The sequence below is a fragment of the Pseudopodoces humilis genome, chromosome 3 (genome assembly GCF_049639895.1).
Source record: "Pseudopodoces humilis isolate 2021_Gansu_Grassland_sample_001 chromosome 3, ASM4963989v1, whole genome shotgun sequence".
NCBI lineage: Eukaryota > Metazoa > Chordata > Aves > Passeriformes > Paridae > Pseudopodoces > Pseudopodoces humilis.
In genome coordinates, this window is record NC_142202.1 from 62383024 (window position 1) to 62398664 (window position 15641).

Here is a 15641-nt window from a genome sequence, read left to right on the forward strand (position 1 = left end):
ACAAATAGGTGATAGTTTGATTCAAGAAAATTATCCAAAAGAAAATGAGTATGTGGTTTGGTCAAAGAAAAAAAGAACATTTATAGCTAGAAAATAAGAGTTTCTTTTTTCCTTCAAACTTTGCAACAAAGCATCAAAATTACTTATTTCTCAACTTTGTTTTTACAAAAAAAAAAAATAAAATAGAAAACTAAGGCCAAAGCAGCTTTAATTTGTAGATATCTAATAAGGTTTTCTTTTAATACATACACATATGTGGGTTTGAATTTTAATTTCTGTGAGGTGTTAATTATCATTATTTTTTCCTAGGTAAACCTCTCTTCATTAAAAATTTGATTTGACATCTCCTTGAGCTGGAATTTACCACTGACAAAAGCAGAACAGAGGTTGTCAGAAAAATAAATTCCTACACTCATGTAATTTCAAATGCAGAGACATCTTACTGTGACAAGATTTGAGCTCAGAAATGCTAGCAATTTTTACATGAAAAAAACCACAAAGCCAAGCCCAGCCATGAATGCATGAAATGGCTGAGAAATTTCTCTCAATATGTGAAACTATCAGAATACTTAGAAAATGTACTTTTTTGCAAATATAGGCAGGGCTTTCTAGAGCAGCCTAAGCAGTTCCTATGAAGCCTGATGAAAACTCAACACCCAGTCTACTCACAGGGCTAAAACAATATTAACAACACTGTTTATGTACAACCCTAATTGCAAATCTTACAGCAGCATATGCTATTCAAATTACTGAACAACAGGAAATTTTACCAGATGCTTATATGCTGAGTTTGATTTATCCTTTACATTTAGATACATCTTTTTCCACACCAAGAATGCCCTCTACTGTAAAGAAAATCCAACCAGTGTTTTACCTAACAAGTTACGGTGAACAACAAAACTAATTTTACATTTAAGAGAGCTATAAATAGAAAAACAGATCCGTAAGTCTTGAGTTCCACAGTAATATGTCCATCCCGTGGCATGTTTGACAGGAAAAAGAAATCAGTCATTTACAATATCCTCCTGCAACATGCAGCTAGGAAATCAGCCTTTTAAAGGTGGATTTTATTGGAAAATTAATATACCATTGAAATTACACAATGCAATTTTTAATCATAAAATCGATTAATTTTCTACCTACAGTACCACAGGATGCATTTTCATATTGTCCCACATATATCTCTGATTTATTGAGATTCTTCATCAAGTTTGCCTTGCAAGAGATTTTGTTTAACTTCTATATCTGAAGAGACTGGAATAATTCAGATTTTGTTTTCTGTCTTGGAAGGGCTCAATCAAGTTGTAGGAGCTTAGTTGTTGCTTGAGAAAGGTCATTGTCTCTCCCATCATGCTGAAATTAAAAACAGTTGGGTTTTGTTTGGTTTTTAAGAGGTCAGACAGAATAAAACAAAAGCCAGATTATTTTCTTTTTGAAACAATTATGTATTATCACACATTTCAGATTACACGAATTTCACAATAAAACAGCAATAGGCTTCAAATAAATGTATCATGTTTATGTCATTGCACTGAGTGGTTCTTGTCCTCTAACACAAAAGTGACAACATCCAATCTCGTGCCAGACTTCAGTGGATGTCTCTCTTCTTGGAGGGAGTAACTACATGCATTTTGCAGATGGGGATTAAGGTAGGATTCTGCATGATAATGAGTATCCTAAACTCTTACTGATTTTCCATGGAAAATAACAGGAAAAAAATACTGAATAATTCACAGAAGTGCAAACCATCTAAAGACTGTGAAATACCAGTGGAATTTGTCTGTCATTAAGGCCAAATGATTGTTTAGCAGGATGGACTATGGCACGTGTATGCATGCACTTAGGAGAAAAGATGGCAGGCTGCAGTGAAGCACAGCATTCCAGTTGTGATACAAAGTTAGATCTCCAGCAGCAGGTTAAATCTTTGTAGGCATGTAGGAATATGCCATGGATGGAAAAGCCAAGGATATGTCTTGTACAAGGTTCAAAACCTGTGTGTTCACACAAGACATTACAATTGATTTCCTTCCATTCAGATGTCATTGAGTTCTTTGCCAAATGCGCTATGCTAAGTGCTCAAATCTCAGAGTATTGTGGGTTCTGATATTTGAAAGAAATACTGAAAACTAAAATAGAATACGCTCAATCTTCTTTCAGTTTTTTCTTTAACCTTTAGTAAGTTATTTTGATTTTCATCTCTTATTCTTTGTATACTTAATGTCTAGGGCAATGTTGCAATTTTGAACATGAAGTGTGAAATGTCAGTGTTACTACAGTGAGCAACAGTGAGAAGATGCTACTTGCATTGTGTATTTTACAGACAGGGATTGCAGTTTAGTCTGCAGTTTCATACAGTAGGCTTCTGGCTCCATGGGTCAAAAGGTACTAGAACAATACTGGAAAGATACTAGAAACACTATAAAAAATAACACTGAGCTAAATTAAACACAAATATATTATTAGAGAACACACTAGACCTTACCTCTTAACAATAAGTAAAACTTTTAACTTCATTTTCCACTGGTGCTAGAGTGAGATGAAATGTGCCTAAAGTATCCCATAAGCTCATAAAGGCAAACTCTGTTGGGAATCAACCGCATTCCTCAGGAGACTGTTCCAGTGATTAAATACATTGTAAAAAATGTCTTGTATCAAGATGAAACTGCTCCTGGAATCTCTTCCAAAATTTCTCACCTTTTGGTAAACCTTGGTAAAAAAATAATGTGTAGCAGAAGACTGGGCTGGGTCTGAAGACATAATGAAAATAAGAAGCATTAGATTAATTTTATCACATATATGTGTCCACCATAGGACAATATTTTCCTTTACACATGTATCTGATCCATAAGATTATCTAGATGACAGTTCTGCAAAACAGAATTTTGATACTGGTTTAGGAGACATTCCTAGGTTTTTTTACAGGCTGTAAGGATGCATATACTAGGAACATGCAGAATTATGTGGAATACAATCTAAGCATGTATTTATTTTGCCATCATGTATGTCATACTACCCGTAACTGGATGTCATGCCAGGCCTGCAGCAGAAGACAATTCTAACAAAAAAAATATGGCTGAACAAGTTGCTCTTTAGTGATTTAATCTGAACTTGAAATCTTAAATTTACATTTTTATCAGCAAATTTTCATGATTGTCCTAATGGTTCTGAAACTACTTTCCAAATTATCTTAATGGTCTGGTGATAAAGTAGTTTCTTTTTTCTTTTCCTACCATAAAATGTTTTTTGTTTTTTTCTCCAGCTGTAACTAACAGAGTATAAGAATGAAGATACAAACCTTGTATGGTATTTTTGAGTGTGCTTAATGTTGTATGAAACATGCTTTGTGATAGAATCATGAGCAGAAAATTATTGATATGAATTCAAAATATCTGCCTGATTCTTTGACAGCTGTTTTCCTTCAAATATCCTGACTTCTCATAACTGGGATCTGTGGAACTGAACTTTGTATCAGCTATCCAGCATTGGTCACTATGTTCCTAATGTCAGAGAATCTGACCTTAAAAGATCCTTTTCTGATGCCAACATCTCTATTATAATAATAAAGTTCTGATTACTCACTGCAGTTGTCTTTGATAAATATGTAACAGGACTGCCTGTGACAGTATTAGTCTGTGTTTTTACAACTCAGAGAGGTCATTTAGAATATTTTTGAGAAGTAAAATAATTACTTTTTTCCCCCCATTACTCAAGAGATTTCTGACTGTCCTGTCAATTGAGTATCTGTTCCACTCTCTCAAATGTTTTTCCAGTTTGCCTGGGATGAAAAAGGATACTGTGAGATGAAAAATGGAGGATAAGAATGTGGCAAGGCACATCAAACTGCACCACAATCCAATAAAACAGAGAGAGAGAGAGAGAGAGAGAGAGGGAGAGAGAGAGAGAGAGAGAGAGAGAGAGAGAGAGACTGAAAATGAACATTGGATCAGACTGGAATTTGTACATGAAGTGATTGCAAACTGCTGACATGTATCCTGGGGCTTGTGGGTACCACAGTGTGAACATGTGTTGTCATTAAGCTTTCAGGACTTTCTAAAAGATACATATACTGCCATAAAATTCATTCATTCATAAATCTTGTGAGATTAAATACTCTATTTGTCAATGTAAAGGCTCATCTCTCATGTTAAAATACAAAAGAAACCAAACATTTCTAGGCATGGGTTCATGCCATCTAAACACACATCTTTAGGAGTGATTTAGATGAACTGCAACCATGAGAGCTCAGAGCTGGTTCCCTTATGGTATCTTTCAACACCAGATGGCACACTGTTTAGACGATTAAACTTAGCTGTCTGAATGAAGGAAGGCAATTAAATGTCAAAATATACATATATAGAACCATTTTAGATGTCCCAAAAGACCCAAGATACCCACATAAGCTGGCATGCATCAGGATCTGTGGGAGTTCTGTGAAATGCCACATTGGGACAGGCAGGATACCCTAGGACTCCTAAAATACTAGTAGATATTTAAGCACTTGAAATATTCAGTACAGAAAGCACTCAGTTACCTACAAACAAACATTGAATATCACTTGGGAGTTCCTGGGGAGTCTGGGATGCCTCGATAGAGCAGAGATGTGCAGCTCAATCCCAGTGTGAGCCCTGCACTGTTCTGGAGCAGCAGCAGCTCCAGGCCAGATGAGACTCTTCACAGTATCTGACGTGCTTTACATAAAACTGAATCCTGCTTTGCGCAACTAGGTGTGGGCTAAATGTCTGTAACTTGAGTCCCTGTTAAGATGTACTTAATGTCATGTTGTGTTTGCAGAATTGTTGCATGTTCAGCAAGTCTGCCTGACAGTGTGCATCCACCCCTGCCACAATCACCTCATTCCTTTCAAAGAGCATCCTTGTCCCTTTATGTAAGGTCTAAATATCTTGGTTTGTAAGTCAGGTTGCCACTAGGCTTTTGTTCAAATCAGCCATTAACCTTTGACAACTTTCAACTTTAACAACTGGTGGTGTATGGAGTGTAAAACAGTGGTTTTATACTCCTAAAGCTTTCCACCTCCACAAGAACACATTCAATAGCTCTCCTTCAGAAGCAGGGCATGGACATTGCTACCATATGCATCAGAAGCCAAACACCAGGCAATCAGTTTAACTCATGCAGTTGAAAACTTTGTACAAAGACATTAACCTGAGGAAAAGGAAACACACATTGTTCCAGCCTGCACCCTGTAACAGACTCATAAACAGCTGTAAGTTCGCCCCATGGCTGTGGGAGAGGGAGGTCCTTCCCCCAGCCACCTTCCAAAGAAACTTAAGAGTGTAATTTCTGATTCAGAAATTACCTGTTTCTATCACCTGATTCTTCTGGTTCCTATGGTCTGTTTTTAGAATCCTTTTGGAGCTCCTCTTTATTGTACCTATGCACATATCCTTTGGTGAAGTTTTGTTCAGGTTTTCCATTTTTGCAGACAGCATTGCCTTATTCCCCAGCACAACACAAAGCCCAGGGGCTGCCCCAGTGATAGGGCAAGTATCAAGTATTTATAGCAAGACGACAATCCCACCCTTCTCAGCTTTTCCTCAAATAACAATCTCTCAATCATCTTCATCATCCATTGCTGGACTTGCTCCAATATGTCCATGTTTGCCCAAAATTGGACTCAGCACTCCATTCATGACCTCACCTGTGCTAAGCAGAGGGAAGGATCAACCCCTTTGGCCTGCTGGCACCACTCTACCTCTTGCATACCAGTGCACCCCAAATACACCCCAGCCTTCAGCTGGGCTTGGGCTATTCTCTTTGAACCCTGTCCTTCAGTCAGTTTTCAATCTACCTCTCTGTCCGTTGATACAGAGATGTGCCAATTCTGCTGTACAATAAACTGTACAATAAAATTCCAGGTTTGGAAAATGCTGCAAAATGATGCTGTATTAAGAAAGTTGACTTGGTGAATCTATATTATGACAATTAAAATTTGAATAGGTCAAAATCAATCTTTGATACAGGTAAAATAATCATGATGGATCCAATGCAATTTAGTTTTACTTAGCAGAATTGATGTGGTTTCTTCTGTCTTCTTAGAATGTTTCCTTTATATCTAAAAGGTAAGAAGCCATTCTAAAAGCAAGGATAGAATTTATTTTTCACATGTAGCTCAGAAGTAGATTTCTTTATTGGTGTAGAAAACATTCACTTCTGTATTTGTACATTGGGAATCTGGTACAAAAGCTATTGCTGAAGAGCATTTAATTCAACTTCTTAAAGGAGATTCTTCTTTGAAGTGCTATTGCTACTGATGGGATGCCTAGCACATGGAATTATTGCTGCATTGCTGGATGTAATGCCCATTTCTGGGGTTTAAATCCTACTTTTCCAAACTGAAGTGGCAGTGCATCCTGCCATGTGACTGGGAGTGACTGAACCAACCTGGCAACATTCCTGACTATTATCTATATCATCAAGAGAAAAATGTAGCAACTCTTTAAAAAATGGCAGAAAGAAACAGATAGCTACTCTATTGTAATGTCCTTACACAGGTATTCATTTCGGATCGTGATGCAAAGATATGAATCACACTTCACTGAAAGGTTAGATTTTTAAAATAATATCTAATTTCTGCAAAACTCTCGAGATGGATCCTTCTAAAAATGGAAAAAAAAAATCCCTAAGATTTCTTTAAAAGGAGTTCACAGTAAAAAGGATGCCTCTAAAGAATCAGTCATAGAATCAGCGAACATCAGAATAAAGTTTCATTTTCTTTTATCTACAAAAAAAAAAAATCTGAGTAAGAACTGCCAGCAACCTATCACAATGAGCAGAATGTTTTCAGAGAATTGGATGCTCATTTAGAGTGACTTCAACCTCTGTAAGAACACAACTTATTCCCAAAAATAGAATGCATTTAAAATTGAGTCCTGTGCCTTCAAAATTCCAACTACCGTATGCCAAACTGTTTGATATTGTATGTTATCTCTTCTTGTGCCATCACCATTTAAAAAAAAAAATTTCTCCTCCATGTCAGGTACAGCCATTGCAATTTCAGAATCTCTCTCCACTTCTTAGAAAGTGGTTGCTTTACAGCTGTTTGTTGTTGTGCACTTTGCTTTAGCTTGGTAAACATATAAGAAAGCAGAATAACATCAACATGAGGTTTCAAATTTTGGTTTACTGACAGCTTACCTGTAAGCCATACCACTAATTTGGGATGCCAGTATTCTGGGATAAGAGGTAGCTTGCTTATTAAAAATCTGCCACACATTCTGATTCATCTTTTGCTTAGTAATGAGCAGTGGGAAATGGAGCAAATACTGAATAGCTTCTCATTTTTTACCTAATATATTAAAACAATTAAATCACAGATTCTTTTTTACATGTCTTTGTATTTTGCAGGGTTTTTTTTTTAAGTACTTGTTAACCCATGGTTTTATCCATGTGATAAAAGTGGCATCCCTGCATGCTCTTTTGGTTTGGCAAATTCTAAATTCAGGGAGAGTCAAGATGACACAAGGATCAAGCTGAAAGATGTGTGATCTATAGAACAGATTCCTCTCAAAGGTGTGAAATGAAACACTCTGTTACTCAGACTATACAAAAGACCCAGCTACCAAAGCTTCCTGAGGCTTACACGAAAAGCAGTTTTCACTGCAGCCTGCCTGTGCTCCAGCTCAGACGGATTCGAGCCAGTCCTGCACTGAGCCCCAGCCAAAAAGCTGAGCTGGAGGCAAGGTATATGAGCTTGGATTCAGGGCTATGCCAGCGGGGAGATCCACGGCTCATGCTTGGGAGTCGGCTGGTGTTTGCGTGGCGCTGAGACACCGCTGCTGGCAGAGCAGCGCTGCCATTCCCCAGATCATCTTCCCTGCTGACAACAAAGCCTGCAGCAACACTTCCTCTTCTCTGCCAAACGTGGGGTTTGGGAGAATGGCAGCAGAGTGCTGCTATCAATCACTCTCTTACGAGTAGCGGCTGAGGCCTCTGCAAGGGAATTACACTAAAAAATTGTCGAAGGCTTCATGAAACTCAGTGCCTCTCCCTTGTGCTCGCCCCATTGTTCCCTCTTAAATGTCTTTTTTTCTCAGCATTCATGTATTTTAGTCCTGATCAATCATTAAGGAGTCACATTTTATTAACCACCACACATTTCTCTGCATTTGTACTTGGGATTCCAGGATCTAACATTGGGACAAACAGTGAGAGGGTTTTGTGCACTTCTTCATACTGCTGGAATCACTGTCCTGTTTCTCTCTTAGCACATTATTTCCTGAAGCTGGACAAGCTACTACAATCAAGTGCATCCAGTACTTAAAAAAAAAAAAAAAAGGACAATTTGGAAAATATTTTTTTGCATGTAACTTCCTAAAATTTGGTCAAGATGTCACAAAAGGCCCTTCAAATTGCCCCTTTCTTGGAAGTCCAAGATATATATGAAAAACATAATGTTATGAGTTACGGATGCAGGAAGATGCTGGGCATCCTCATTTTCAAAGCCTGCTGCAGTCAGAAAATACTCTCCCCTTCCTATTATAAGAATCCCAGGCTCAGTTGACAGTGATTTCAAATGAACAGCTGACAATGAAGTCTTCACGTCTTACTAAAATATTGAGCTTAATGTGTCTGAAGAGTAGATTAAAAGAAATTAATTTAAACTTACATTAATAATTTCCTTTTCTGACAAGCTGAATTCCATCTTCTGTATCCATAGCAAAACGGAGAAATATTTTCTGCATCAGATATTTCCCCTCAGATAAACATGAGGATTCAATCCATACAAATGATTTGTTTTATTCAGTGATATCAGGAAAAATACCTTTGACTTTAACACAAGGATTTTCTGTTCAGTGTTATTTAAGTTGGTTTGCTGCCTGGCACAAATTACCTGCTTTTCTTTCTCAGATGTCAGGTCATCTGCTTGTCCCTTCTATCTCCAGTTGTGTGAACTCATCCATTAGAGTTTGCTTCTCATTAAAATAAATTTTTAAGTAATGAAGAGGGCTATTTTAACAGCTTTTGGTTGGTTCGTGGGTTTATTGGTTGGTTATTTGGTTTGGTTTGATTTGGTTCTTCTTAAGAAGAAGAAGGTATTTTTTTATCCTTATTTGATAAGCACACACTGGCAAAATTAAAAACATTTATGTAACAATCAACCAGTATAATTATAGATCATTTTACCCCACAGGTAGGTCTATTATTTCTTTAATCAAGTTATGCATATATTAAGTGTTATCTGTATCAAAGTTGGTACTAATTGAAATGATACATGATTACTGCATAATTTAAAATCTCTTCAGATTTCAGAATTGGGTTTGGGCTAGCAAAAGACTTTGTTGCTGTTATTATTTTAGAACCAAATTAATTGTGCTCTTTTAAATTCTGTATTTAAATTCTACTCATTTTATGCATAGGCCTACAGCTGCCTCTATTGCAGACAGCCTTTACCACTGGCTGGCCCCATTCAAGCCTATTTAATGGCCAGCAAGGAAAAGTTAAGCAAGTCTCATAACCCTGCAGGTTACTACTTCTGCTCCCATTTTATAGAATTATTGTTTTAAGACATCACCGAGGAGGATAATAAAAATGTTCATACTAGCTTCTGTGCTGAAGTGAACATTATTTCTATGTTGATCACATGTAGACAGACTCAACTTCAGTAATTTAGACTGAAAAATACTGAAACTGATTGCCATATATTCAAGCTGAAACAATGACTGATTCAACTTAATTTGCCAGAAACAAAAACACTTAATCTAGTACTTTTCCCAAGAAAACCTCAGAAACTTTTCCAAATAACCTTGATAAAATATATTTAAAAGTTTCTTTAGGCTCCTTTCTAATACACAATTATATCACTGTTCCCTTTTTGAGACTGCTATGAAGGAGCAGTGCACTGTTTTACCACTTGATGGTGCTAAATGTTTTACACAATCAAAGCCAAAAACACCTTTAAACGAGGTCATCTTTTGAAAAACAGTTTAAGTTGAAGCTTGAATTGTATTTACTGTTCATGGAAACATACATTTATCATTTGATACCAGGGCTATTTGAAGATTAGACATTATCATTCACTTACTGTAACTTCAGCACTGAAAATTGTTTTTAAATGTGTATGTCCCATGTATATCTTGTGTGTGTGTATATCTTAAATATCAGCACATCCTGCCAGTGATTCCTCTGGCCTCCTTCTCTGTGATGTCGAGCTACTTGGTGTTTACATCCCCTAGGTGAGGACAACTAGGCATGCAGACAGATCTCTAGGCGTGCTCCCTTTTCCCATACACATTCTTGACAGCGTGTCTACTCCAGTCACCTCCTTTCACAAATCAGCATCATGTCCTCACCATTTGCAACACTCATTTATATTTGAGTCTAGGGTAAAGTTAGCTGAGCAGGTTGACTAAGCAGTGAAATGTGACTGACTCATAGCCCTTGGCTTAGCGTCACCATGAGCAGAATTTGGCAAGAGCAAGCACAAGATTGTTCAGGGGGCTCTTAGCTTTGGTTAGCACAGAGAATTTAGGTAGGATTGATCTGGTATTTAGGATAGTGAGCTACAACGTTTAGCAGCAATTCAGCATCAGAAGAGGAACAATAATTGGAAAGGATATGGGTGGAGATCTGCGCTTGTTTGTTAGGACTTGGGTGTAGTGAAAGACAGTGGGGTGAGAGAAGGCACTTGTATATACTTGTGCTAAGGAGGCTGCAGGCAGAATTTACAGGCAAGTTGACATTTTGGTGTGGTGTGGCTGATGTTGGAGAAGTTGCAGGAAGAAGACTGCTCAGGTGCTTCTACTTCTAACCTTTTGCACATAGCATTTTTTAGGGCACAAAGATCTCCACTGCCTTGCTCTGCTCCAGAATGGACATGAATAACATGCTGTACATTTACAAACTCCTCTTGAATACTAATTTCCCTAAGGGAAATTAAGTTAATTATGAAGTTACAGCAAGCATTCTGTGCAGGTCTCCTTTACAGTGCACAGGGATGGCCTGTATGGTTATGGGGGCTGTATGCTGAGGGTACCTTCTGAGAGTATGAAAGAGGGAGAAAATTGTGCATCAAGGTGGATTTGCAAAGGGAAATTGAAAGTTATGGTAAAAGAAGAATGAAAAAGTGTAAGGAGGGAAAGTGCAGAAGGCACCTATCTCAAGGACATGTTGAAGATGCTAGGAAGCCGTTTAGCTGTGACAGAGTTACACCAAGGTGCAAGCCAAGGTGTTGAGTGGGCACCATTCTGTGCACTTGGGCAATTAACTACCAGTCCTGTGAAAGATGCTGTGTGACTTACTGCAGTTGGGCAAAGGGATTTAGCTACACTTTCTGAAATCTGTGCTACGGTAGAAGTGTCTCAGCCATATCTCTGCAATCATCTTCACTCCTGCTTAATTTCTGATGTCCTGGTTAGCTTCTGATCAGAGTGAGATGTCAGTGTCAGAAACTATGTTCAAAAATTACAGTAACTTTTACCATTTTTAGAGTATTTGCAAAAGGTGTTTGCATAATAATCTCATTACTATTATGCATGGCATCTATCTCCCACTTTTGTATTTTTTAATTGATTCACAAAAGCCTAATTGAATCATATTAAACAGCACCTGTCCTCAGCCAGTGCTCCAACCCAAGTACTTGAATACACAAACCTGTTAAAGCACAATTAGAATCAAATTGTGAAATCACACAGCTGCCTCCTCAACTCCAACATGCTCACAAAGCACTTTTCAAGGCAGGTTTTTCCTGGAAAACAGATCATGCTTCCAGCTGCTCAATTCCAGTTTTTCATCTTTTGTGCTGAAAAGAGCACATAGTAATTAAAAGTTCAATTTACACTATTCTATTGAAAGAACATTTCTGTCTGTTCTGTGGCAAGACCTCGACTGTTACCACTTGTCTATCCAATTCTCACTTTTAGAACCCACCTGTTTAGCTGGGATGGGCTCCTGGTTCCAGCCTAGCACTTCAGACACGCCCTGACATGTAAACTTGCATTTCCAGCTAATAAACAGATATGTCCTAACCTTAGGTCACCTGTGGTGGGAAGGATTTATTAGCATATATTGCATCACTGCAGTTGCACATACACTTCAACACAGCATTGTTGCCAGTGCTGCTGATTAAATGTGTGTGAGAATTAATGTATGAGCCTGCTGCAATTAGATGAACATGATTAAAAATTGCTAGCACTTAACAGGATTCAAGTTATACACATACATATATAAAATGTATGTAACAACATATACTTTAATATAACTAACACTGCAATTTGTAATAATGAATGTGTTTGTATGTATATATATATATATATATATATATATATAAATGCTAGAGAGAAAAATAATCTGCATATATGAAATACACTATTTGATTATTTTACTGTATTAAATAACCATCCAAGTGAAACAAATCACTCAATCTAAAAGTTTGGCTATACATATATGTCCACAATGTCAATAAGCAGGCTGAATTTTTTTCTGAAGAGTTAATTGACTAGTGTGGGTGGAGAAAATTACAAGCAAGGAATTTTCCTTGTGGAAAAAATCTTCCCTTTAGTTCTCAAGGTGCATAAGAAGTCAGTGGATGGGCGAAAGTGGAACATTTTGAATCATTTAACAAGTGGGGTTTGAAAACTGGTTGAAGAGAGAATACCAGAGCTGTGCAAAGGCCTGGGAAGGACCCAAGCCATTTCCACCTGGGTATGTATCAGCAGTTGACTTATTGGTATTTAGAGGGAAGATTCTTTTCTTGTACCAGAATGTTTAGCTTCTGCTTGGTGCATAGTTTCTTGTGACTCTTTGGAGATGGTAGACTAAAATAGAAAGAGTAATTGCTATAATTGGAGCTATTCCTCAGATTATTGTTTTGAGGAGACAGGACATGTATAGATATATAGGCTTATAAAGTGAAACAAAAGTCTGTGTTTGAGGAAACATGGAGTAACAAATAATCTAAAAAAAAAAAAAAAGAAAAAAAAAAAAAGAAAATTGCATCAGAACTAAATTTATTTTCCAGAAGGAACAATAAAGTTCATCAGGAAGAAATTAAAACAATCTCCTAGATTCAAGAGTCTCTTCACCCTGTTTGGCAACCTACCCAGATCTCAATTCAGTACAGACTAACTAGGACTCAGGAATGAGACCTCAGTGTTTGACTGGGATTTTCAAAGAACTTTCACTTCCTTACTCACTAACAGTCAAAAAAGCCAATCGTGCATGAAAAATGAGAAAGCCCTTATGAAAGTCCATATTTTCCCAGATATTCAGGATCTTGTGTGTGTCTCATCTATGTTCTGTACTGTACCACCTATCTCAAAAAAAAAGTAGAACTGGAAAAGGACCAGAGAACAGCAATATTAACCAGAGAACATTCAAAGTATTGGAAGAATTTTTGCTGTGAGCAGCTCACAGGCTAAGGTTTTTTGGCTTGGAAAAGAGATGTTGGATGAGGGAGAACAGGGGGAATTTTACATAATGTTATATAGAGCAGGAGCACACAAGTCTCACAACATGGAGGCAGTAGGCAGGGGCTGACAGTTCACTGTCTCTTCCTATACAGTGCATATTGCATTCTAGTGGTAATTCCAAATTTAAAAAAAATATTGATTCAGGTAATGTGTGCTAAATTTGCACCTCCCTCGCTGTGGTATATTGTGATTAATGAAAATCTGCATTTGTTCAAAAGTTATTGGGAAATCTAATTTTAAAATACCTGTAAGACCAACAGAACACAAAAATACCACTTCTTCCCCAGCAGATCCTGCAGAGTCTCCAAGAGTGCTTAACAAGTTCTGACACTACTCAAGTTGTGTGTTACCAGACTTTGTCTGATCCAGCACAGCTGCTGTCACAAGCTCCCAAGGACCAGATACTGATTCAGGAACACTGTTGTGAGCTACTAGGAGAACACTAGAGTGTTTGGGGGATCAGAAATCTGCCTCAGGGTGGCTGTTCCCACATTGTTCTCTCTGTGCTGTCCTAACATTCACAGTCTGGTGTGAAATGTTCGACATTTCCAACTGAAAGATAGAAAGGGACTGAAAATCTGTTATAAAAATGACACATGAGAGACCAAGAATTGGAAGCAAATATGTTGCCCTCTGGTAGCAAAACAGGATATTTATGATCGGTGGAGAGATCAGTTTACTGAAATGAAAGTGGTCTGTCAAATTTTAAGTGTGGGAGGGAGAGATAATGAAAAAATGTATTTGTGAGACTGAAAAAAGTATCATCTACAATCTCAGTCTGGCTATTAACACACTCTCTTTTTTTTTTCCTGCTGAATACTTTTCTGCTGAAAACCAAACTCCTTTTGTTTTAGTTCCAAATAGAAGTTGTCAGCTTGAGATCACAGTGCCTAGAAGAAAATATTTAGTGTTTTATGGTGAAAGTTCCATTCACCTCATTAACTGAATGTTTCCATGCAAGAAGTCAGCCATCTGCCTTATTGTCTTTCAGGTCAACTTAGTAATAATTTTTAAAAATGACATAAAAGTGATTAAAAAGGCATTCAGATAGAAATTTGCATGTTCGGTATCTGATAGCATTCCACAATTCAACATCAAACTGCTGTCACCTTGCTGAAAGCAGTATCTCCACACATGCTAAAACATTGAACTGTGAGTATGTAACATTTGTCTCAGCCTCTGTAATACCTACAGCAATGTTTCAAATAAATTAGTTCAAACTAGTTAGACTGATAAAGCACGACACACAAAGATTGTTAGACATAACATCTGAACATATCAATCTAAAAAACACTGTCTACCAAGACAATTTTTTAGAATAAATAATGGAATGCTATGTGATTTGCTTTCTCACCTTTTAAAAATGCTGGGCCATTTTCAGCTGGCCTTGACTCTTACATTTGTTTATTCCTAGTTGGTGCTACACAAATCCTATCTAAAAACCTTTCCTGGCTCCTAGTAATCCCTCTAGAAAGATCCAGATTATTCAGTGTGGTTTGGGACTCATTTACATTCCAAGGGAGGTAATGCTAACTTCAACTACCTTTGAACTCATGCAGAATAAAATGGAGAGTATGCATTCAGGTTAAACTCTATTTTGAAAATGTTTTTATTTTGCAAAAATCTTTCAAAGATTTGAAAGATGCTTCTACCACCCACTTTCAAGCAGTTCCTTGCCCTTTTATATAGGAATTTGGGCAGCATTCTTCAAACACATAAGGCTGATGCTAGGCTCCCAAGTACATGGCATCTTTTCAAAAATACCTTGCATCCATCAAATCATCTGAGGTCGGCCATACAGTGACCCTACCCCATTTCAGTGCCTTTCTGAACAGCACTCTCGTCAGTATGTGTAGTCCAATATAGTTTTCTCTTCATGAGAAAAGAGCACAATATTCTTCAGTGAAATCACTGCATTTTTTCCTTTTCATTACATGAAACATGTCTCATAAAAATGCCTTGATTTGATTTATAGTAATGAATATGCTTGACGTGCTGTTCTTCTCCAAGGTAATTTTAAACTTTTGTTAACTCCTGCACAAATTCCTTAAATGCCTGGTCACAGAAAAGCATGTCCTACAATATTACTTAAATGTGATGTAAACCACTAACACACAATAAATGTAATGCCACATCTCTTAACCCAGTTGATCAAGTTCCTTTTCTGGCATGGTGGGCTGTCAATAAAATAAGCAGGTATGAATATGAGAGATT